Source organism: Schistocerca piceifrons, chromosome 3 (genome assembly GCF_021461385.2).
Source record: "Schistocerca piceifrons isolate TAMUIC-IGC-003096 chromosome 3, iqSchPice1.1, whole genome shotgun sequence".
NCBI lineage: Eukaryota > Metazoa > Arthropoda > Insecta > Orthoptera > Acrididae > Schistocerca > Schistocerca piceifrons.
This window is the reverse complement of record NC_060140.1, coordinates 242,643,651-242,667,682: the sequence shown is the minus strand read 5'-3', so window position 1 is coordinate 242,667,682 and position 24,032 is coordinate 242,643,651.

Below are 24,032 nucleotides of genomic sequence, written 5' to 3'. Positions count from 1 at the left end.
GTCTGTTACCGTCTAGTATCAATGAAACTGTGTAAAAAAATCTCACGATTTCTGTCAAATAGAGGTAGCAGATTTGAGTTACTGACTTCAAGGAGGTCATTCGCCTCGAGAAGCGGCTCTTTGATTTATGTCCAAAATTCCGTCACGTTTTCTATGAGAAATCAGCTGCACATAATCGAAATTTGTTTCGTGTAATAGAACAGAGGGATTCACACACAAGAAATTGTTGAAACAGAAGAATGTGTTCCTTATTGTGAAAAGAGGATCATATGAATTCGAAGACGAGTGACTTCACATATAAAGCCATCAGCTTTTTCATTCATCGGCAGTGACCATTTACAACTTTGTATCTATTCGCATAACATGCACTATATAAAAAATACTAGCGCATTTTATTTGCAGAAAATATTTTATGCCTCCTTGGAGCAGATCTGGAATACTGACAAGACCAGTTTCCTGTAATTTTTCAAGTATTATTTCTTGTCTGCAAGTTCCCAAGAAATACATGGGATGTTGCATAAAAGTCAGTGTTGAAAGAATACATTGCATTAGATTTGCTAATGACATACTAATAGTTCCAGACTCCGGAAAATAAATGAACAGAATGTTGGAAGTCCTGTAAGACACTTTGAAATAAAGGAAATTAAAAGTAAACAAATCGAAAACAAAAGTAATGGTAGTCTAGCATGAAAAAAACCATGGGAGAAATTAAAATCAGTGTACCTAAAACAATTCGCGCAACTGAAGAGAGGAACGTATGGAAAACACTGACAACAAGAAGGGACAGGACGGTAGGACATGTTTTAAGATGTCAGGTAATAATCTCCAAGGTACTACACGGTACTAGAAGGAGCTGTAGACGGAAAAAATTGTCGGGAAAGACAGAGACGGGAAAACATGCAGAAATTAGCTCAGAGACGAAGGGATGGGCGCAGGAGTGGAATTCGTGGCGGGCCCCATCAGAGTAGTCAGAAGGCTGATACCTCAAAAAAGATGACATCAGAATTTTGTTACCTCAGTAGCGTAATTGAGAGGACAGCAGGTGCTTGACGGATGTGAAGGATAGCGTTGCCAAAGCAGAGATTTATGACTAATAAAAACATTTTAACCAGCAAACATGTGAATATAGACGCCAGAAAATTCTTTGCCAAATCATTTTTATGGAGTGCACTCTTCTGTGGAAGTGAAAGTTGTTCTCTATGTGCACTGGAAAGGAATCTAAGCTGCTGAATGTTGGATATGGCTGAAATGATAAGAACAAACTAGACTGGAAGAAAAACCAACGTGGAAGTCTTGATGGAGGTCAACGAAGAAAGAAGATTATTAAAGGAAATGTGAAACAGCAAAGTAAAATTTATTGGACGTTTCATCAGACACAAGACATTCCTCTTTAACATTCTTGAAGGGAAAGTGCTGTGAAAGAAAGGGAAACGACTACCTATGGTGGAGTATTTGGAAGACATCGAGAGGACAGGATGGAACTGAAACGAACAGCCAGTTGGTCTTGTACAGGACTTTATCTCCGGCTGCGATTTCCGTAGGGCAATCTTTTTGCTGCCATGTGTACAATGACATATACCAAAATAGAATCTGTTCCCTCCACTCTGATAAATATCTTCATACTCATCTCTACATATTACACGACACCTATGTTTGCCGGCCGCGGTGGTCTCGCGGTTCTAGGCGCTCAGTCCGGAACCGCGCGACTGCTACGGTCGCAGGTTCGAATCCTGCCTCCGGCTTGGATGTGTGTGATGTCCTTAGGTTAGTTAGGTTTAAGTAGTTCTAAGTTCTAGGGGACTGATGACCCCAGATTTTAAGTCCCATAGTGCTCAGAGCCATTTGAGCCATTTTGAACACCTATGTTCTCCTCCAAAATGAAAGTTTCCTCAAAGCCCACCATTCGATACACATGTCTCTCTACACCATACACTGTACTCACAACTCGCTCTTGTTGGTCATCGCTGAGTCGCTACCACCAATAAGTAAAATATTATTTCCATCACACAGTCACTACTAAATGATCCCATCGAACAGGTCCAGTTGAGCAGCGACGTCTTTGGTTGTGAACTGAGAGTGTTCACACGTTCCAACATTGCCATGTACCTGCCAACACTCACATTAGCTCTTCCCACGATCTATATCCGCCACAAACATTCAGTCCCATGTGGCTTCCTTACTATTGAAACCAAACCTTTGACAAGAAATGTAGTCGCTTCCCATCTCAAACTGAACCCCCCCTCCCTAACCCCCTCTCCCCCCCTCTTCCCAGCTGCAGTGATACAGCAATACAGCAACGATGTCCGTTTATGCACAAGATGAAATTCTCGACTCTGCCCATATCTGTCCCGACACCAGTGCCGTTCATTATGCTATTATTGCTTCGCAAGAACTCTTACACCGATCGCCGTAGAAATTGTTTGTTAATTTGAGAAAAATATGACCTAAAAGCTTGGAAGTTTTTGGATTACATTAAGAATGCCTAGCATGTGAAAAAGACTCGGTTTATCGCGTGCTTTCAATGGTTGAAAGCTTGTTTTCCAGTCTTCAGGTGTTTTTCTTCTGCGTTAATTTCGGTCATAGGCCAGCCCGAAGATGGGTCACAATACAAGACTACGATTTTTTTTCTTTTTTCTTTTATTTATTGTGGTCCTCGTCCGCCGTGTTACTACTAGAATGAAATTTTCACTCTACGGGGGAGTGTGCGCTGATATGAAACTTCCTGGCAAATTAAAACCATGTGCCGGGCCGAGACTCGAACTCGGGACCGTTGCCTTTCGCGGGCAAGTGTTCTACCAACTGAGCTACCCAAGCACGACTCACGCCTCGTCCTCACAGCTTTTAATTCCGCCAGTACCTCGTCTCCTACCTTCCAGACTTCACAGAAGATTTTCTGCGAACCTTGCAGAACTAGCACTCCTGGAAGAAAGGATATTGCTGAGACATTGCTTAGCCACAGCCTGGGGAATGTTTCCAGAATGAGAGCGCTTGCCTGCGAAAGGCAAAGGTCCCGAGTTCGAGTCTCGGTCCGGCACACACTTGTAATCTGCCAGGAGGTTTCATATCAGCGCACACTCCGCTGCAGAGTGAAAATCTCATTCTGGAAATATCCCCCAGGCTGTGGCTAAGCCATGTCTCCGCAATATCCTTTCTTTCAGGATTGCTGGTTCTGCAAGGTTCGCAGGAGAGCTTCTGTGGAGTTTGGAAGGTAGGAGACGAGGTACTGGCAGAATTGAAAGCTGTGAGGACAGGGCGTGAGTCGTGGTTGGTAGCTCAGTTGGTAGAGCACTTGCCCGCGAAAGGCAAAGGTCCCGAGTTCGAGTCTCGGCCTGGCACACGGTTTTACTCTGCCAGGAAGTATGTACCCCAGCTGTTTGCATCTTGTGTAAACCATGGAATAATGTGAACGTTTTCAAATGTGTGCGAGTCGTGTAACTGAGGCGGAACGTGGGGACCAGCCTGGTATCACCTAGCGGGTTGTGGAAAACCGCCTAAAAACCACATCCAGGCTGGCTGGCATACCGATCCTCGTTAATCCACTTTCGATACGGACCCGGCGCGCCTACCCGAGTCTAGGAAGCAGCGCATTAGCGCCCTCAGCTACACTGGCGGGTTACAAGACTACCATTTATTGCACCATTAAAATTATCGGACGTTAATATATACGCTGTGTTGATAAATGTATATCGAACACATGAAAGAAATAAGAACATCGAACTAAAGTTAGTCGTTGCTAGCAGACGCTAGAACCTTCTACCTACCTCTCTAGCCTTGATAACATCTTGGATTCGGTGAGGAAGGGAGTTTCGTTTCGTTCAGTATGCTACGAGGGGTGTTCAACAAGGAATGGAACACATTTTTCTTCCTGGCCAATTTCTGCTGAAAAATGTCCGCCCCGATAGCTGCATGGTCAGTGCGACGGACTGTCGTCCTAAGGGGCCCGGGTTCGATTCCCGGGGATTTTCTACGCTCAGAGACTGGATGTTGTGTTGTCGTCATCATCCTTTCGTCCCCATCCGGCACGCAGGTCGCCCAATGTGGCGTCGAATGTAATAAGGTCTGTACCAAGGCGGCAGGACCTGCCCCGTAAGGGGCCTCCCGCCCACTGACGCCAAACGCTCATTTCCATTTTCTGTTGAAAAATGAGGAATTCGTTGTGAGACATCGTGGAATATTCCCATCTCAGTGCTATAGTTTCATCAAGGTTAGATAGGTGGCGGTGCTATACGTAGCCTTCAAAATACCGTCAGTAACAGAGGTGTGTTCCAAGCAGAGAGCTGTCGCTGATGTTATTTTAGCGGGAAACAAGAGCATTGCCGATATTCGTAGGTGCTGGCAGTGAACACGTCTGTCATCATCGAAACAAGATCGCCCAAACCTGTGACGGCCGGCTGCACACAGCTGTAACTGCTGCAATGTTAGAACGTGTGGACACTCTCGTTTGAGGTGATCGACGGATCGCAACCAAAGACGTCGCTGCTCAACTGGACGTCCCTATGGGTAGTGCTGACACGCTTGTACACCAGTTGTGGTACTGAAAGGTGTGAGCTCGCTGCATTCGTCGACGGCTGACAGAAGACAGCGTGCGTTTCGAGGCTGATCGTGACAGTTGTTTGTCTAACATCGTTACGGGATACGAACTTAGGGTTCATCACTTCGAACCGGAAAGAAAACGGCAGTCCATGGACTGGCGCCACACCTCCTCTCGTCCGAAGAAAAAGTTCAAAACCGCACCCTCACTCGGTAAAGTTATGGCAACGGTCTTCTGGAAATCTGTTTGACGTCCTTCCACATTGTGCAACGACCAACTGTGGAGTGTATTGCGCTACTCTCAGGAAATTGAAGAAGCGACTTCAGCGTGTTCGTCACCGCAAAAATTCAAACGCGCTTTGCCTCACTCAAATCTGTACACCAGAGAAGAGATCACAAAACTTCATTGGACAGTTGTTCCTCATCCACGAGACAGCACGGATCTCACATCTTCCGACTTCCATGTGTTTCGCCCAATGAAGGATGCACTCCACTGGAAGTAGTTCTTAGGTGATGAGGAGGATACAGCAAGACGTCGGCTTCGAAGTCGACCAGTCGAGTTGTGTCATTCGGGCATACATTCCTTCCCAGTAAGGTGGCGTAAGGCTGTCACACTGAACAGGCATCATGTTGAAAAACAGGGTTTTGTAGCCAAATGGAAGGGGAAAAATATGGTACATTGGAATCCCTGAACAAAACCAACCTGCCGGCCGCTGTGACGGAGCGGTTCTAGGTGCTTCAGTCTGGAACCGCGCGACCGCCACGTCGCATGTTTGAATCCTGCCTCGGGCGTGGATGTGTGTGATGTCCTTAGGTTAGTTGGGTTTAAGTAATTCTACGTTCTAGGGGACTGATGACCTCAGATGTTAAGTCCCATAGTGCTCAGAGCCATTTTTGAAAACCATCCTGCTTTCAGAAAGAAAAGTGTTGCGTAATTATTTGGAAGCCCTTCGTATTGATGATTATATCACGTAGCGCTATCAAATTGCGTTGATATTATTGCTACCTTTCACCCGCCATACTTGATAGTCGCAGATATTTTCTATGAGTTAAGATCAGGTGATTTAGCAGGGCAGTCCAAGTGTGGTACGGGGTCTGAGAGTTCACCAAACCACGATCATACGTGTGATACCCCGTACAGCCCACTAAACGAAGATGTTCTTATCTTGAAAGACGGGTGTGGCCATACTATAATCATAGCAACACTTGCTCACAAAGAGTGATAAAATAAACATCCCGGTTCCTGTCCACCGTAACCTGAACGAATGTGTCCAAGTCACCGTACGGAAAACGCCCCAAAACACACACTTCTTGTCAATCCCCCAACTGGACCGTCGGCACACTCTACGCCTTACATTATTTCAAATAAGGGATGATCGTTACTCATCGGGCTACATTACACGGTCCGAGTCAGTTTTATTAAAATTTCTGTATTGTTTGGACCAGTGATGAATTGCAGCTTAATGTGCTGTCTTAACCAATGGCTTTTTGCGAGGTACCTGACTCCAGATGTACATCGCATGCAATTTTCTTTGCAATGTTCGCACGCAATTTGGTTGAAATTGACCTTCGCACATTGGCAGCAACTGTTCCTCTGGGGTTGGACACCGATTGTCATTGACAAGAGGTGACATTCGTCTCCAGTCCCTGACGGTTAGGTTGTTCTTACGACCAGTGTTGTTACTCAGTGTTACATGACTTCGACTGTTATGCCATTCCTTGCAGACCTTCGGGAGTCTGCATTGATAGACCGATAAATTGCACATCTTTCACGCTATAGTCATGGGCACATCGAAACGCGTTTGCCTCTTTCTATTATTTGTCGACTGGGACGTACACACTACTTCACTATTACGGCTTGCGTCAGCAGTGGAGAACCACAACACCGGCTGACACCAGTTCAACACCCTTTATGGTGCTAAAAGGCAACACTGTGCCTTATTAATGTGGTAACCAAAATTTTGTAGGGTGAGCTTACATACCGAAAGACATGTACATTTATTACATAAACGCCCAGTTAATACGCTCTCAGGAAAAGAAAAACGCACCGTGAAGGAATTATCCGAATGGAAAATCGGTAGATGTGATGTACATTTATAGACAATTTATTACAATTTTAGAGATATTGGATGAGTTATTCGATCCGGCAACATAGCTGACCAAGGTAGGGTTGAAACGGAAATGCCGTGTGGCTAGGGCCTCCCGTCGAGTAGACCATTCGCCTGGTGCAAAGTCTTTCCAGTTGACGCCACTTCGGCGACTTGCTCGTTGATGAGGATGAAATAATGATGATAAGGACAACACAAGACCCAGTCCCCGAGCGGAGAAATTCTCCAACCCAGCCAGGAATCGATCCAGGGCCGTTAGGTATGACATTCCGTCGCGCTGACAAGCAGTAGAAACTCTCGCCGGTTGCTGGCGGGTATTATCTTGCACCGTGAAGGAATTATCCGAATGGAAAATCGGTAGATGTGATGTACATTTATAGACAATTTATTACAATTTTAGAGATATTGGATGAGTTATTCGATCCGGCAACATAGCTGACCAAGGTAGGGTTGAAACGGAAATGCCGTGTGGCTAGGGCCTCCCGTCGAGTAGACCATTCGCCTGGTGCAAAGTCTTTCCAGTTGACGCCACTTCGGCGACTTGCTCGTTGATGAGGATGAAATAATGATGATAAGGACAACACAAGACCCAGTCCCCGAGCGGAGAAATTCTCCAACCCAGCCAGGAATCGATCCAGGGCCGTTAGGTATGACATTCCGTCGCGCTGACAAGCAGTAGAAACTCTCGCCGGTTGCTGGCGGGTATTATCTTGCTGAAATATAAGCCCAAGGTAGCTTGCCAAGAGAGGCAACAAACCGCGGCATAGAATGTTGTCGACCTACCGCTGTGCAGTAAAGGTGCCGCGTATGGCAACCACAGGGGTCCTCCTATGAAAAGAAATGACGCCCCAGATCATTACTCCTAGCTGTCGGGCCGTATGGTGGGTGGCAGTCAGGTTCGTACACCACCACTTTCTGGGCCGCCTCGAGACGCGTCTCCGGACTGGAATAGAATTGTGTTCTGTGATCAGTCTCGCTTCGAACTTAGGCTCCAATGGCCAGCGAAGACGTGTGGAAATGCTCTGGACATCAGTTGGATACCAACGTGTCTGTAGCCCTCTATACTGTCCGATTACCAGTAGCTGAGCTTTTTTTTTTTTGGCAGATTTGGTTATCATCCGCCTCACCATTCAAGTACAGCTGCACGTCGCATTATTCTACGCCCCTTTTCATTGCCGTTTATAGCAAGCCACCCTGGGTTTACATTTCAGCAAGATAATGCCCGATCGCACTCGGCACTTTTCATGCATTCCAAGCCACAGCTTGACTAGCAAGGTGGCTAGATTTCTCACCAAATGAGACAGGGCCGCCCCAGCTACATCGGGATTTTGACTGACTAACGCACCGATTGCACAGAATTTGGCACGATATCCCTTAGGAGGACATACACCAACTCTGTCGATGAATGCTAAGCTGAGTAACTGCTTGCATAAGGGCCAGAGGCGGACCATCGCTTTATTCAATTGCTCAATTTGTGATACTCGTTTTCTTGAATAAATCATCCAATTCCTCTGAAGCTGTAATCTTTCTTTTGTCTGTATATACACATCGTGTCTACCGATTTCCGTCCCATTCAGGTTATTCCCTCGTGGTGTGTGTATTACTAAAGAATACTACATTGCTCTGCATCTAAGGCAGTATTTAATGACAAACCTTAGCAGTTTCTCTACATGTCAGTAGTTGCCTGTACGGAAAGACAGCTTGATAAAGTGGTCGGACAAAACTATGGAAACACCGCGAGAAATGCACGCTTGAATATAAATACAGATGATAGCCAAGTCTGCAGGTTGCGCTGTTGTATTTGATCGCGAACGGTGTTTGTGTAACTTCCTCAATACGTTGCAAGTGTCAGTCTTGTTCAGAATTGTGTTTTGTGTAGTTGTGGGTGCACTATGTCGGACCCAAGTGAAAAATAACATGGACAAATAGTTGGTGCCCTTACGGTGGGTGCTTCCGTAACCAAGGTAACTTAAACATTTGGTGTTTCAAGAGACACCGTATCGAAGATGTGTCCCTCATACAAGGAATGTCAAAAGTGTCAGACGGCCATTGAAAAGGGTTGTTACGAAAATAACAGAACGACAGCTGCAAAATTCACAGTAGAACTGAACGTCGCGCTCGCCAGCTAACCTTGTCAGCACAAAAACAACAAGATGGTAGCTCCATAGCAAGGAATTGCAGGTGGGGGGGGGGGGGGGGAGGCTGAATTCCAAGATCACTCATTAGTAATACAAACGCCCGTTACAGGAAAACGTCATGCCTTAGCCATAAAATCAGGATTATTGAACAGTGAATGAAATTCACTTGGTCGGATGAGTCCTGTTTCACACTGTTTCAAACTTCTGGCCGAGTTTACAACCCAAGATGGTTCAAATGGTTCAAATAGCTCTGAGCACTATGGGACTCAACTTCTGAGGTCATCAGTCCCCTAGAACTTAGAACTACTTAAACCTAACTAACCTAAGGACATCACAACACATCCATGCCCGCGACAGGATTCGAATCTGCGACCGTAGCGACCGCTCGGTTCCAGACTGTAGCGCCCAGAACCGCACGGCCACTCCGGCCGGCACAACCCAAGAATGGAATATGGTTGGATTCGGTGATGATCTGGGTAGCAGTATCGTGGTATTCTGTGTCCTCCATGGTTATTCTACAAGGCTGCATCACTGCCAACGATTATGTGACTATTTTGGCTGGTCAGGACCAGCCTATAGTTCAAATGGTTCAAATGGCTCTGAGCACTATGGGACTTAACAGCTATGGTCATCAGTCCCCTAGAACTTAGAACTACTTAAACCTAACCAACCTAAGGACAGCACACAACACCCAGCCATCACGAGGCAGAGAAAATCCCTGACCCCGCCGGGAATCGAACCCGGTAACCCGGGCGTGGGAAGCGAGAACGCTACCGCACGACCACGAGGTGCGGGCCAGCCCATAGTACAACGCTTGTTACCCAGTGGTGATGCTGCGTTCCAAGATTAGAGGGCCCCCTGTTCACACAGCTCGCGTCGTCCTGAACTGATTTTTCTGAGCACGAGGACCAGTTGTCGCATCTCTCCTGGCCACCACAGTCTTCCGATCTCTATATTATTCAATCTTTGTTGCCTAGTTTATGGAGAATGGGGCGTGATTGCTATCCACATCCATTTTCGTTATCTGTACTTGTCACTATTTTACAGGGGCGACGGTATAAGATTCCTTTGCCGGCCGGAGTGGCCTAGCGGTTCTAGGCGCTACAGTCTGGAATCGCGTGACCGCTACGGTCGCAGGTTGGAATCCTGCCTCGGGCATGGATGTGTGTGATGTCCTTAGGTTAGTTAGGTTTAAGTAGTTTTAAGTTCTAGGGGACTGATGACCATCGAAGTTAAGTCCCATAGTGCTCAGAGCCATTTGAACCATTTTAAGATTCCTTTGAAAACCATGAAGGACCCGTATTTACCCATTCCGAGATGGATGGAAGCCGATCTGAACCCCAACGGCCATAGGCATAGTGTCCGCCTCGATAGCTGAGTGGTCAGGCAGAATGTCATGCAAAGGGGCTCGGGTTCGATTCCCAGCTGGTCGAAGGTTTTCTGCGCTCAGGGGCTGGGTGCTGTGTTGTCTCCATCATCGTTTCGTCCTCATCGACACGCAAGTCGCCAAAGTGGCGTCAACTAAAAAGACTTGCACCAGGCGACCGGTCTACCCGACGGGAGGCTCTAGCCATACGACATGTCATATCACAGGCATAGTAATATGTTGTGTCCCTGATCTATCCATGCCTTATCAGATTTGCCCAGAAAGTAATGCACTGCATTTTTTTTCAGCCGAAAACAATGATACTAATGCTACACGTTACGTATGTATTATTTGAAGTCTCCTGAGAGAGCGGCCCAAGTTTCCCTCACTTCCTATAGATAGTGTAGCTGCAGGACAGTTTCAAAATGGCGTATATAGGTGATATGCGTTACAAGCAACGTGCCGTCATTGAATTTCTCACTGTAGAGAAGGAAACTGTGGGGAATATTCATTAACGCTTGTGCAAAGTCTATGGAGTATCTGCTGCCGACAGAAGTACAGTTTGTCTCTGGACTCGGCGGGTGTGGAGGTCATCAGAAGGCGTTTCGGCGGAGCTCTACGATTTGCTGCGGTCGGGGAGACAGTCCACGGCTGTGACACGTGACATGTTGCAGCGAGCTGATGTCATTCGTGAAGACAGATGCATTGCGACTCGGCAGTTGAAAGACATTTCGAGGAAGATGAGAAGGTGACTTAGACAATGAAGCGCTGGCTCCGCCATTAGGACAAGTATTGGTACCGACAGGGCATACACACCCTTGTTTCGGGCTGGAGGAAGGCCGTAGAACGGGATGGAGATAACGTGGAAAAATTGGGTGTGTAGATAAAATACCATTCTTTTATGTGTGTAATTCTCATTATGTAAATAAAGAATTGTTGAAGAAAAAAATGCGTTGCATTATTTTCTGGGCAACTCTCATAATTCGTTGGATGGTATTTGGTGTTGGAACGAGAAAGTATATCTGCACTTTACGCGCTACGGTCGCAGATTCGAATCCTGCCTCGGGCATGGATGTGTGTGATGTCCTTAGGTTAGGTAGGTTTAAGTAGTTCTAAGTTCTAGGGGACTGATGACCTCAAAAGTTAAGTCCCATAGTGCTCAGAGCCATTTGAACCATTTTTTTGCATTTTACGGAAGAGACCAATAGACTGATGCCAGGGTCACACAAAACTCATTCCTTTGCCCCGAAATCTACATGCTCTGCTTCAGCAAATACGTAAGTTTGTGGAGGGTGAAACCATAATTTCATAGCTATGATTCCACAAAATATTACTTCCCAATCAACAGTTGGTGCAAGTGTTGATGAGTAGATTTAAATCTCTTGTAAGTATTACTGTTCGATTCGTGTTACATTGGATACTGAAACTCCAATGGCCATCGGAACTTCGAATCAGTGAGTCTGCTGTTCGTTCGGATTTAGACAGAAGGTTAATTTTTGGCGAGAAAATTAATAGAAAAGTGGCGAATTTCTTCGCAGCGTTGTGAGACATTTAAGAAGTTTAACTGCCTTCTTCGATAGAATCTGATTGTTGATCTGAAGCGCGGACAGTGCTGCACTTTTCGAGGAACAGAACATTCCACAGGTTTTGGAAACTCTGTACTGACAGAAGACGTTTCTCCTGGTCCAGCATAACAATCGGGGGCTCGATGAACAACTGAAGGAGTCCTGCAGTGTCCTCTCTTGTGCTGTAATGGTGTCATAAGTTTCAAACCCTTCTCGCCTAGCGTGACCACTACTTCTGCAGTTGTCTGCTGAGCGGGGCGGGTAGTTCCTCGCCGCATAAAAAGTCGCGGCCGGTAGGGAGCCCGGGAGCTGCAGTCGCAGTTCCTAGAAACGTAGCCACTTGCAGCTCCGCCGCCTCGGAACACAATTACAGGCCGGCTTGTCCTTTCTTTTTCTCTCATCCCTTTCGCTTTTACAGTGGCTGGGAAGCCCTGGTGAGAGCCAGCAAGCATTGTGTCGCGCAGTGCCGCAGCACTAACCTACCGCACTGGCGCGGGAAATACCAAGGCCCCAGTCCCCGCCAGCACTGTCTGCAGCCTTGGCGGCCGCTGCACGCGGAGCCTGCGTTGCGAAACGACACACCAGAGAAATCCACCTGCCGCTCCCTCTCCTATTACGTCCTCTGCTCGCAGCAGTTCTAATTTCCCTTCTAGTTTCTAACTTCACAACTTCTTACAGTTTGGTGCAATCCCTTAAAAAAAGCTATTGCGGGGTGACTCATAAATCCTATTTTTACTTCTTTCTCAGGCTTATGGTGACCGAAATTAAGTTTCGAGGAAACTCTTGTTCCACAATGAACTATCAAGGACCCACCTTCTTTCTAATAAAAGGACTTCCTCATTCTTTTTTCTTTTCTTCATCTTTCGTTACAGAGCAGTTAAGAATCACCTTTAACCTTCTTCCACACTTCATCTGTTTAATCTTTTATTCTCTCTTTCTGTCCATTTTCTATCCTGTCTTATTTGAACTATTTTGTCGTGGAAACCTCGCCACCGCTCAAGTTTTTTATGTTTTATTGTCTTCTTCCCTATTTAAGACATCTTCTTCTAAGTCAACTCGCACGTTAATCAGGTGGAACTGCCTCTTATTTATTCGAAATAAGGACATCGAAAGCGGGTTGCCTAGAGGGAGACCTCAACTACTCACGTTCGGCTTCGTCAGCTGAAAACTACACTGAAGAGCCAAAGAAACTGGTACATCAGCCTAATATCGTGTAGGACCCCCGCGAGCCCGCAGAGCCGGCCTAGGTGGCCGAGTGGTTCTACGCACTTCAGTCCGGAACCGTGCGACTGCTACGGTCGCATGTTCGAATCCTGCCTCGGGCATGGATGTGTGTGATGTCCTTAGGTTAGTTACATTTAAGTAGTTCTAAGTTATAGGGGACTGATGAAGTCAGATGTTAAGTCCCATAGTGCTCAGAGCCATTTTTGAGCCGGCAGAACTGTCACAAGACGACGTGGTATGGACTCGACTAATGTCTGAAGTAGTGGTGGAGGGAATTGAAACCACGAATCCTGCAGTGTGTGTTGCAAGGCATCCCAGATATGCTCAATAATCTTTATATCTGGGAAGTTCGGTAGGCAGCGGAAGTGTTTAAATTCAGAAGAGTGTTCCTGGAGCCACTGTATAGAACTTCTGGACGTTTTGGGTGTCGCATTGTCCTGCTGGAATTGCCCGTCAGAATGCACAATGGACATAAATGGATGCAGGTGACCAGACAGGATTGCTTACGTTCGTGCCACCTATCAGAGTCGTATCTAGACGTGTCAGGGGTCCCATATCACTCCAACTGCACACGCCCCACACCATTACAGAGCCTCCAACGGCTTGAACAGTCTCCTGCAGGAGGTTGTCTCCATACCCGCACACGCCCGTGCGCTCGATACAATGTGAAACGAGACTCGTCCGACCAGATAACGTTTCTCCAGTCATCAACAGTCCAATGTCGTGGGGAGGGGGAGGGGGGGGGGCGGCGAGGCGTAAAGCTTTGTGTCGTGCAGTCATCAAGGGTACATGAGTTGGATTTCGGATGCGAAAGCCCACATCGATGATGTTTCGTTGAATGGTTCGCACGCTGACACTTGTTGATGGCCCAGCAGTGAAATCTGAAGCAATTTGTGGAAGGGTTGCACTACTGTAACACTGAACGATTATCTTCAGTCGCCGTTGGTCCCGTTCTTAAAGGATATTTTTCCGGCCATAGCGATATCGGAGATATGATGTTTTACGGATTCCTGATATTCAAGGTACACTCGTGAACTGGTCTTACGGGGAAATCCCCACTTCATCGTTACCTCGGAAATTCTGTGCCCCATCGCTCGTGCTCCTAGTATAAGACCACGTTCAAACTCACTTTAATCTTGATAGCCTACCATTGTAGCAGCAGTTATGGATCTAACAACTGCACCAGACACTTGTTGTCTTGTTATCTTATACAGGCATTGCCGACCGCAGCACCGTATTCTGCCTGTTTGCATATCTCTGTATTTGAATACGCATGCCTATACCAATTTCTTTGGCGCTTCAGTGTATCTTCGCTAAGATGCCCTGAAACACGTAGGAAAGAACTGCACGAACCTCATGCGTAAAACCAATTATCTGCAAACACGGACCAAATAAAAATTCAGAAAAGCAAGGGTAAATTGAACAGCAATGACTACTGCAACTGAAATCATATCCCGGTGCTCCGCTACTAGAATCAAAATCGAACTACGAGGAAGGCAACTCTCATGCTCCCCAATAACGTCCGCCAGGAGAGAAGATAACCTGCTATTGATTGCCTTCGCAGTGGTTTTACAATCAAAATTAAGCAATGTAAGAGGGCGGAAAGAACCCACATTGGCACGGCCACTTTGTTTCGGTATTAAAGGCTGCGGGCGCAGTTCTCCCCTGCATGACGTCATTTAACATGGCCGTAAACGTCGCATCCAAGAGGGGCCAAAAGCGGGTATAAGATTCCTTAGGGGGACCATCCTGACTAGATGATTTACAGGAGGCTGAAGCAGTAGTAAGACTAAGCATCTCATAAGTCTGAAAGGCAGCCGAAAATTCAACGATCTGTGCGGATGTGGTTCTTCCACTCAGGGCTTCACGAGCATCATCGGGAAAGGGTCTCACATTGCTATCCATTGTATGTAGTTCCGCGTAATGTCGGTGGAGAACGCGAACAATATCATTTTGTTCAGCCAGTTGGAGACCTGTAGCAACTGTGATAAACTTAATGAAGGAGCGAGGACGTCGCGACTGATGTCGAAGCAGAAGACACAATGACGTAAATTCCCCTTCTGCCAGCAACCGAGATTTCTGTTTGTATGTTAGGGACTACCTCACGAACCACTGTAAATATTTTGATCAGATTTTAACTAATAGACAGACTGATTCACGAGGAATGTCTTGCATATTAATTTAGAAATATATCGTGAAAATTAGCTGAAATGATGAATTCGAGGGCACTGTGAAAATGATGACATTGCCATCTAGTAGTACAGCCACCACAACACCAGAGGGCAGCGTAGCTTGACTGGTGTTACAGCGGTATGCTGCGTCTCTGAAAATCGGAATCGAATCTCGATAGGACCAAGAAATTTTTATTCCGTATTTTAATCTATCATTAACCTCTCAATGATGTGGATATTCCCTAGAAACGAAGCTTTGTTCGTATTTCATGTTGAACTGCAGGTCCATTTTACGTCTTTTGCGAAGAACGTCGAGAACGGGCCCAAGATTATAATACAACTACTGACGTCACTGTGCCTAAACAGACGTCTTAAAGTGTCAAGTGGCTGAAGAAGTGTAGGGTATTTTGTACTAACTGTAAAAGGCCGCATCACAAGTCGATGTGCGTCGAAGGCGCAACGAGTAAGACCCCAGCACCACAGAGCAACGTCAATTGTATAAAGTAAAATAGACGCAACTATGCGAATCTTCGCATTCTTGCAAACAGGTACATATCGTAGGACCAACAGGGCTAAGTAAACATACCCGATGTGTTCTACACAGCGGAAGCCAAACACCCTACACAGCTAAGTCATTAATACGGGGGGCGTTCAATAAGTAATGTAACACATATTTTTCTCCGCTAATTTCCGTTGAAAAAATGTTGAATTTGCTGTGGGACATCGAGAAATATTCCTGTGTCAGAACGTGTAATTCCATCAAGTTCCGGTAGGTACAGACGCTATTCATTGCCTTCAGAATTGCGTCTATAAGAGAGGTGCGTTCCAAGCAGAGGGCTGTCACTGAGTTCCCTTTTACGGAAAACCAGAGTCCCGCAGGTATTCATAGGCGCTTGCTGAACGTCTAAGCAGTCGTGGCATTGAACAAAAGCAGGGTGAGTCGCTGAGTGAAGCGTCTGTCATCATCGCACAAACTTGTCCGATCTCTGACACAACTGTGACTCCTGCAATGTTGGAACGCGTGGACACTCTCAATCGAGGTTATTGATGGATTAAAATCGTGCATCTCGCTGCAAAGTTCGACGTCTATATTGATAGTGCTGACACACTCGTCTACCAATTCGGTTACTCAATGGTGTGTACCCGCTGCGCTCCTCGCCACCTAACAGAAGACCATAAAGAGCAACGAAGAATTGCTTGCGCGTTACGAAGCTGAACATGATAATTTTTTGTTGAAAATCGTCACAGGCGATAAAACATGCGTCCATCACTTCGAACCGGAAACAAAACGGCAATCCATTAAGTTGAGCCACAGCACCTCTCATCCGAAAAAAAATGGCTCTGAGCACTATGGGACTCAACTGCTGAGGTCATTAGTCCCCTAGAACTTAGAACTAGTTAAACCTAACTAACCTAAGGACATCACAAACATCCATGCCCGAGGCAGGATTCGAACCTGCGACCGTAGCGGTCTTGCGGTTCCAGACTGCAGCGCCTTTAACCGCACGGCCACTTCGGCCGGCATCATCCGAAAAAAAGGTCCAAAAGGCAATTATCACAGATTGTAGCTAAATTTTCCGACCCAGTAGGACTATTCTCTCCTATGTCAGTCATGGCAAAACTATTATCCTAAGGAACGTGGTGTGGGGAACTGACTGGAATGAATTGTTACCAAACGATCTGGCACACAACGGAATACTTGGGTATCCACTGTACCTTTATTGTCACGATGGACATCTCTATATATAAAAAGGGAATGTCCTGACTGACTGAGTGATTCATCGTCCAGCCCAAACAGCTAAGGAGAGAAACTTGAAATCTGGAGAAGAACTTAACAGTAGGTGCCATTTAAGAAGGGATTTTCCGAAATTCCAACCCTGTTCTCGTGGTCTTCAGTCCTGATACTGGTTTGATGCAACTCTCCACGATTATCTTGTGCAAGCCTCTTCATCTCAGAGTAACTACTGCAACCTACATCCTACTGAATCTGCTTAGCGTATTCATCTCTTCGTCTCCCTCTACGATTTTTACCCTCCACTCTTTCCTCCAGTACTAAATTGGTGATTCCTTGATGCTTCAGAACGCGTCCTATCATCTGATCCCTTCTTCTAGTCAAATTATGGCACAAATTCCTCTTCTCCCCAATTCTCCTCATTAGTAACGTGATCTATCCATCTAATATTCAGCATTCTTCTGTAGAACGACATTTCAAAAGTTTCTATCCTCTTCTTGTCTAATCTATTTATCATCAATTTTTCACTTCCATATGGCTACACTCCAAACAAATACTTTCAGAAAAGATTTTCTAACACTTAAATCTATACTCGACGTTAACAAATTTCTCTTCTTCAGAGACACTTTCCTTGCCATAGTCACTCTACATTTTATATCCTCTCTTCTTCGACCATTGTCAGTTATCTTGCTTCCCAAATAGCAAAACTCATCTACTACTTCAAGGGTCTCATTTCCTAAAGTAATTCCCTCAGCATCACTTGATTAATTCGACTACATCCCACTATCCTCGTTTTGCTTTGGTTGACGTTCACCTTATATCTTTCTTTCAATACACTGTCCATTACATTCAAGAGTTCTTCCAGGTCTCTTTCTGTCTCTGACAGAATTACAATGTCGACGGCAAACCTCACAGTTTTTATTTCTTCTCCATGGATTTAAATTCCTACTCCAAATTTTTCTTTTGTTTCCTTTACTGCGTGCTGAATATACAGACTGAACAACATGGGTGATAGGCTACAACCCTGTCTCACTCCCTTCTCAACTATTGCTTTCTTTTCTTGCCAATTGACTCTTATAACTGCCATCTGGTTTCTGCACAAACTGTTAATAGCCTTTCGCTCCCTGTATTTTAGCCCTGCCGCCTTCAGAACTTGAAAGCCAGTCAACATTGTCGAAAGCTTTCTCTAAGTCTGCAAACGCTAGAAACATAGGTTTGCCTTTTCTTAATCTAGCTTCTAAGATAAGTCTTAAGGTCATTACTGCCTCACGTGTTCCAACATTCCTACGCAATCCAAACCGATCTTCCCCGAGATCGGGTTCTACCAGTTTTTCCATTGGTTTCTAAAGAATTCGTACTAGTATTTTGCAATCGGGTCTTACTAAACTGATAGTTCTGTAATTTTCACGTCTGTCAAACCTGATTTCTTTGGGATTGGAATTTATACATATATTTTTTGAATTATGAGGATATTTCGCCTGTCTCATACATCTTGCTCACCAGATGGAAGTGTTTTGTCATGACTGGCTCTCCCAAGGCTGTCAGCAGTTCTAATGGAATGTTGTCTACTCCCGGGGCCTTGTTTTGACTCAGGTCTTTCAGTGCTCTGTCAAATACTTCACGCATGATCATATCTCCCATTTCATCTATATCTACGTCATCTTCCATTTCCATAATGTTGCCCCCAAGTACATCGCCCTCGTACAGACCCTCTATATACTCCTTCCACTTTTCTGCTTTCTCTTCATTGCTTCGGACTGTTTTTCCATCTGAGCTCTTGATACTCATACAGGTGGTTCTCTTCTCTCCAAAGGTCTCTTTAAATCTCCTGTGGGCAGTATCTATCTTACCCCCAGTGATGTATACTTCTACATCCTTACATTTGTCCTCTACCCATCCCCTGCTAGCCAAAATGGAAATTTGGGGAAAGTTCTTGTGGGACCAAATTGCTAAGGTCATCAGTCCCTAAGCTCACACACTACTTAATCTAACTTAAAGTAACTTACGCTAAGGACAACACACACACCCATGCACGAGAGAGGACTCGAGCTTCCGTCGGGAGGAGTGCGCTGACCGTGTCAAGGCGCCTTAGGCCGCGCAGCTACCCCTCGCGGCCTTTGCACTTCCTGGCGATCTCATTTTTGAGACGTTTCTATTCCTTTTCTCCTGCGTCATTTACTACATTTTTATATTTCCTCCCTTCATCATTTAAATATAACATCTCTTCTGTTACCGAAGGATTTCTATTAGACCTCGTCTTTGTACTTACTTGCTGCCTTCACTACTTTATCTCTCGAAGGTATCTATTCATCTCCTACTCTATTCCTTTCCCTGTTCTGGTCAACTGTTGCCTAATGCTTCCTCTGAAACTCTCAGCAACCTCCTAAACCTCTGTCCAACCATTATATAATCAATCTTGAACCTTCTGGTGTCTCCAGTTCTCTTCCACATATACAGTCTTCTGTTATACGAGGTGCGGCTAGAAAAAAACCGGACTGATGCTGGAAAAAACATTTATTTACAATTATTTACAATTTCATGTTATCTCCTTCAATGTACTCTCCTCCTCGGTCTCTACACCGCTCCATACGAATTTTCCACTGTTCATAGCAATGCTGCAGATCATTTTCGGTAAGTCCATACATTACTTCCGTCGCTTTTTCTTTTACTGCTTCAACAGTCTCAAATCCAGTTCCTTTCAAAGCTGACTTGACTTTAGGGAAAAGAAAAAAGTCACAGGGGGCCAAATCAGGTGAGTAGGGTGGATGATCTAAGATGGGAATATTGTGTTTTGCTAAAAACGTCTTCACTGACAACGCACTGTGAGCTGGGGCATTGTCTTGGTGAAGGATCCATGACTTTTTTTCTCCACAAATCGTTCCGTTTTCTCCGTACTCGCTCACGTAGGGTAGCCAGGACGCTAATGTAGTAATGCTGATTCACTGTTTGTCCCTTTGGTACCCAATCAATGTGCACAATCCCTTTGATGTCAAAAAAAAAAACAATCATCATTGCCTTGAATTTCGATTTTGACATTCGTGCTTTTTTTTTGTCGTGGAGAACCAGGAGTTTTCCAATGCATCGATTGGCGTTTAGTTTCGGGATCGTAAGTAAAAAACCACGATTCATCGCAAGTAATAACATTTTGTAAGAAGGTGGGATCACTTTCAATGTTTTCCAGGATGTCAGAACAAATCATTCGTCGGCGTTCCTTCTGTTCAATTGTGAGACACTTTGGAACCATTTTTGAACACACTTTGTTCATGTTGAAACTTTCATGAAGAATCTGCCTAACACTTTCCTTGTCAACTCCTGTTAACTCAGACACTGCTCTGATTGTTAAACGGCGATCTTGTCGAACAAGTTTACCGATATTTTCAATGTTTGCATCAGTTTTTGCTGACAATGGTCTGCCAGTGCGAGTGTCATCACTGGTGTCTTCGCGGCCATCTTTAAATCGTTTAAACCACTCAAACACTTGTGTTCGCGATAAACAATCATCGCCGTACACTTGTTGTAACATTACAAACGTTTCACTTGCAGATTTTCCTAGTTTGAAACAAAATTTGATGTTAACACGCTATTCTTTCTGTACACTCAACATTTTCCGACGCACAGACAAAACGTCAACTACTTAAAACAGACGCCACGGGCAGACTGAGTGCAGGAGGCAGATGAAACTCGAGCAGTAGGCGAAGCGAGAGTCAATTCACAGGCCACGCGACTTTCAGCCTTATTGCATTCGTTTTATTGTTTCACCAGTACTAGTCCGGTTTTTTTCTAGCCACACCTCGTAATTCTTTAACCAAGTGTTGGCGATGATTTAATTGTGATTTGTGCAAAGTCCTACCAACGGCTTCCTCTTTCATTCCTTTCCCCCCTACTCCATATTCAACTACTATTTTTCGATCTCTTCCTCTTACTACCATCAGATTCCAGTCCCCCATCACAGTTACATTTTTGTCTCCTTTAACTATCTGAGTAATGTCTTTTATATGATCATTCATTTCTTAATTCTCTTCATAATCTGTGGAGCCAGTTTGCGTAGAAACTTGTACTACTGTGGTAGGCATGGGCTTCGTGTCTATCTTGGCTACAGCAATACGTTCACTAGGTTGGTAGTAGTAGCTTATCCGCATTCCTATTTTTTATTCGTTATTAAACCAACTCCTGTATTGCCATTATTTGATTTTGTATTTATAACCCTATATTAACCTAATTATAAATCTTGTTCCTCCTGCTACCAAATTTCACTAATTCCCACTATATCTAACTTTAACCTATCCATTCCCCTTTATAAATTTTCTAACCTACCTGTCCGATGAAGGGACTGTTGCCCCTGTAACTACTGAAAAGGCTGCTGCCCCCTTCAGGTAGCACACGTTTGTCTGGTATCTCAACAGAACCCCTCCGCTGTGGTTGCACCTACTGTAGGGCTATCTGTATCGCGGAGGAGCGCAAAGCCTCCCCACCAACGGCAAGGTCCATGGTTCATGGAGGGATTCCAACGCTAATGGGGTGAAATAGGAGATGAAGGGTTTTTTAGAAATATGTCACTCTTAAGGCAATTTTGAAGCTAGACATACGAAAATTGCTATTTGGTTTCTCTGTCAGAAATAAAGAAATGGTTGCTTCAGCATTGTTGGAAATTTAACCCTATGGAGGTGAAATAGTGAATTAAAGTTTTTTTTTGAAAACATATAATTATTTAAGAACTACTAAAGTATTTTTAAAGCTACATCTATGAACATTGATATTTGACTTCTCGGTTACAAATAAAAAAAGTACGTGTTTCATTGTTTTTGGAAATTGAACCCCCAAGGGGGTGAAATGGGGGTTGAGGTTTTTTTGATGAAAATGTTTTATTATGAAAGAATTTTTAAAGCTAAATCTACGAAATTTTAAATTCGCTTCACCGTTAGAAGTAAAACAATAGGTGTTTCTCTGTTTTTGGGAATTCAACCCCTATGAGAGTGAAACAGGGGATGAAATTTTTATGGAAATATTTCACTGTGCAAGCATTTTTGAAGCTAAGTCTATGAAAATCTGTATTTGGCTTCTCTGTTACAAATAAAAAATACACATGTGTGGAAATTCAACCCATGAAGGATGAATTAGTGGGTGAAACGTTTTATGAAAATATTTTATTGCGAAGACATTTTTAAAGCTAAATCTTTGAAAACTGGTGTTTGGCTTCTCAGTTATAAATGAAAAAATATGTGTTTCACTGTTTTTGGAAATCCGTCCTCTAGGGGGGAGAAATAGGGTCGAACTGATTCACCGATTCATCATCGTTCAGTCCAAACAGCTAAGGATAGTAACTTGAAGTTGTGGATCTTATACTGTAGGCATCGTGTGAGAAGAGATTGTCCGAAATTCCTCTCCTAAGGGATGGGCATGAAAGGATATTTGAAAGTATGTCACTATTAAGGGAATTTTGTAGATCGAACTAAGAAAACTGCTATTTGGTTTCTCAATCGGAAAATAAAAAGTACGTGCTTCAGCATTTTTGGAAATTGTCACTAAAGGGGTAAAATGTGAGTGAAAGCTTTTTTGAAAATAAATAATTACTGAAGAACTACTAAAGAATTTTTAAAGCTACATCTGTGACAACTGGTTTTTCGGTCAGAAGTTTCAGTGTTTCAGTGTTTCTGGAAATTCAATCCCTAAGGGGGTGCAAAAGGGACGAAACTTTTTAAGAAAATATTTCTTTACATTAAAAACATTTTAAAGTAAATTTGTGAAAATTGGTATTTCACTTCTCCGTTAGATATAAAGAAATATTTGTTAGGGGGTTGGAAGATATCTCCGCAAGAGCGCAAAAGGGCGTGAGTAACAAAAACTTTGGACACCAGCTACCAGAATCGCCATTTGGTCAGAAGTACATTCGGAAAAGACCATACTTATATGGCCTTAATAAAATTAGAGCGAAAAGCTTAGAAAGTGTTACAGTTTGTGAACAACATATAAATTTGATTAAATAAAAACAAAAAAATCTCTGCAGGCCATACAGTCTACGTGAGCGAAGCAGCGGGCGCTAAGCTAGGCAGCTACTAAAAGTCAGGATGTTCAGAGTCACTTATTTTGTTGTGCTGCGGAACGAACGTGTGAAGCAGCTCTGCACGTACGCAGTGTTTTGCAAGGCAACTCAATGATTCGTTTAGCCTGCAGGAAGAATAGACTTCGACCTGTCAAAAAGATAACAAACCACGTGTCGAACGTCTAGGTGCACTTGTGGAAGCACGATCACTAAGTTATTCAGTTGCAGGGTACGATAGTACCCACACAGTGCTTTGAACGGACGCTAGAGTAAACTGAAGCTGGACAAGCAGTGATGCTAATCGAAGGAAGAGTTTCATTTCTAACAGCGTGACAGAAATTCGTGCACATATGTCGCCTAGTGAGTTGAGAAATTGTCCTGGACATGATAACATAGCCGATCACCTTACCTTCTAGGCGATCATATCCAATCTGTACGTGTTTGGTGGAAAGTACCGCCGTGGCTTGCACACGCGGAATAATATTGGCCATCTGGTACTTGAAAGTGCGTCATGACCTACCAGAAGAGCGAAAGAATGTAAAAGATGTTACGGCAGTTGCTAGACCTCCAGACCTCATGGACATTTCCAAATTCTGTTCCTTCTGGAGACTAATTCGTACAACAGGCAGAATCCTTCGCTTCACGCACAAGATTCGTCACAAAAATAAACTTGCTGGAGAGTTGACAGCAGTCCAGCTCGCAAACACACGCACTTAATGGATCGAAATAGTTCAACGCCAGTGTTTTACTCAGAAAATTCGCACACTTCAGAACGGTAAACCGGTGGCGCAAGAGTCTAAAATTTGACGTCTTTATCCATTCATTGATGACAGACTTCTCCCTGTGGGAGCTATATTACAGTTTTCAGTCCTTACCAATGCACAACGAGACGCAATACTACTTGATAGATCACATTGTTTCACGAGACTCCTCATCTTTAAAGAACACAATGAACTTTACCATATTGGTGCCAAAATTGTGTTATCCAAACTTCGAAAAGAATTTGGGATACTTAAAGGTCGTCAAACCATGGAAAAGGTCATGAATACATGCGTACCATGGAAGGTCAGAAGAGTCTAAAAGGACGACAAAATGAAGCCCCCCTATCTACAGATCGAATGAGACCATTCAACATTGTTACTGTCACTGGCACAGAAT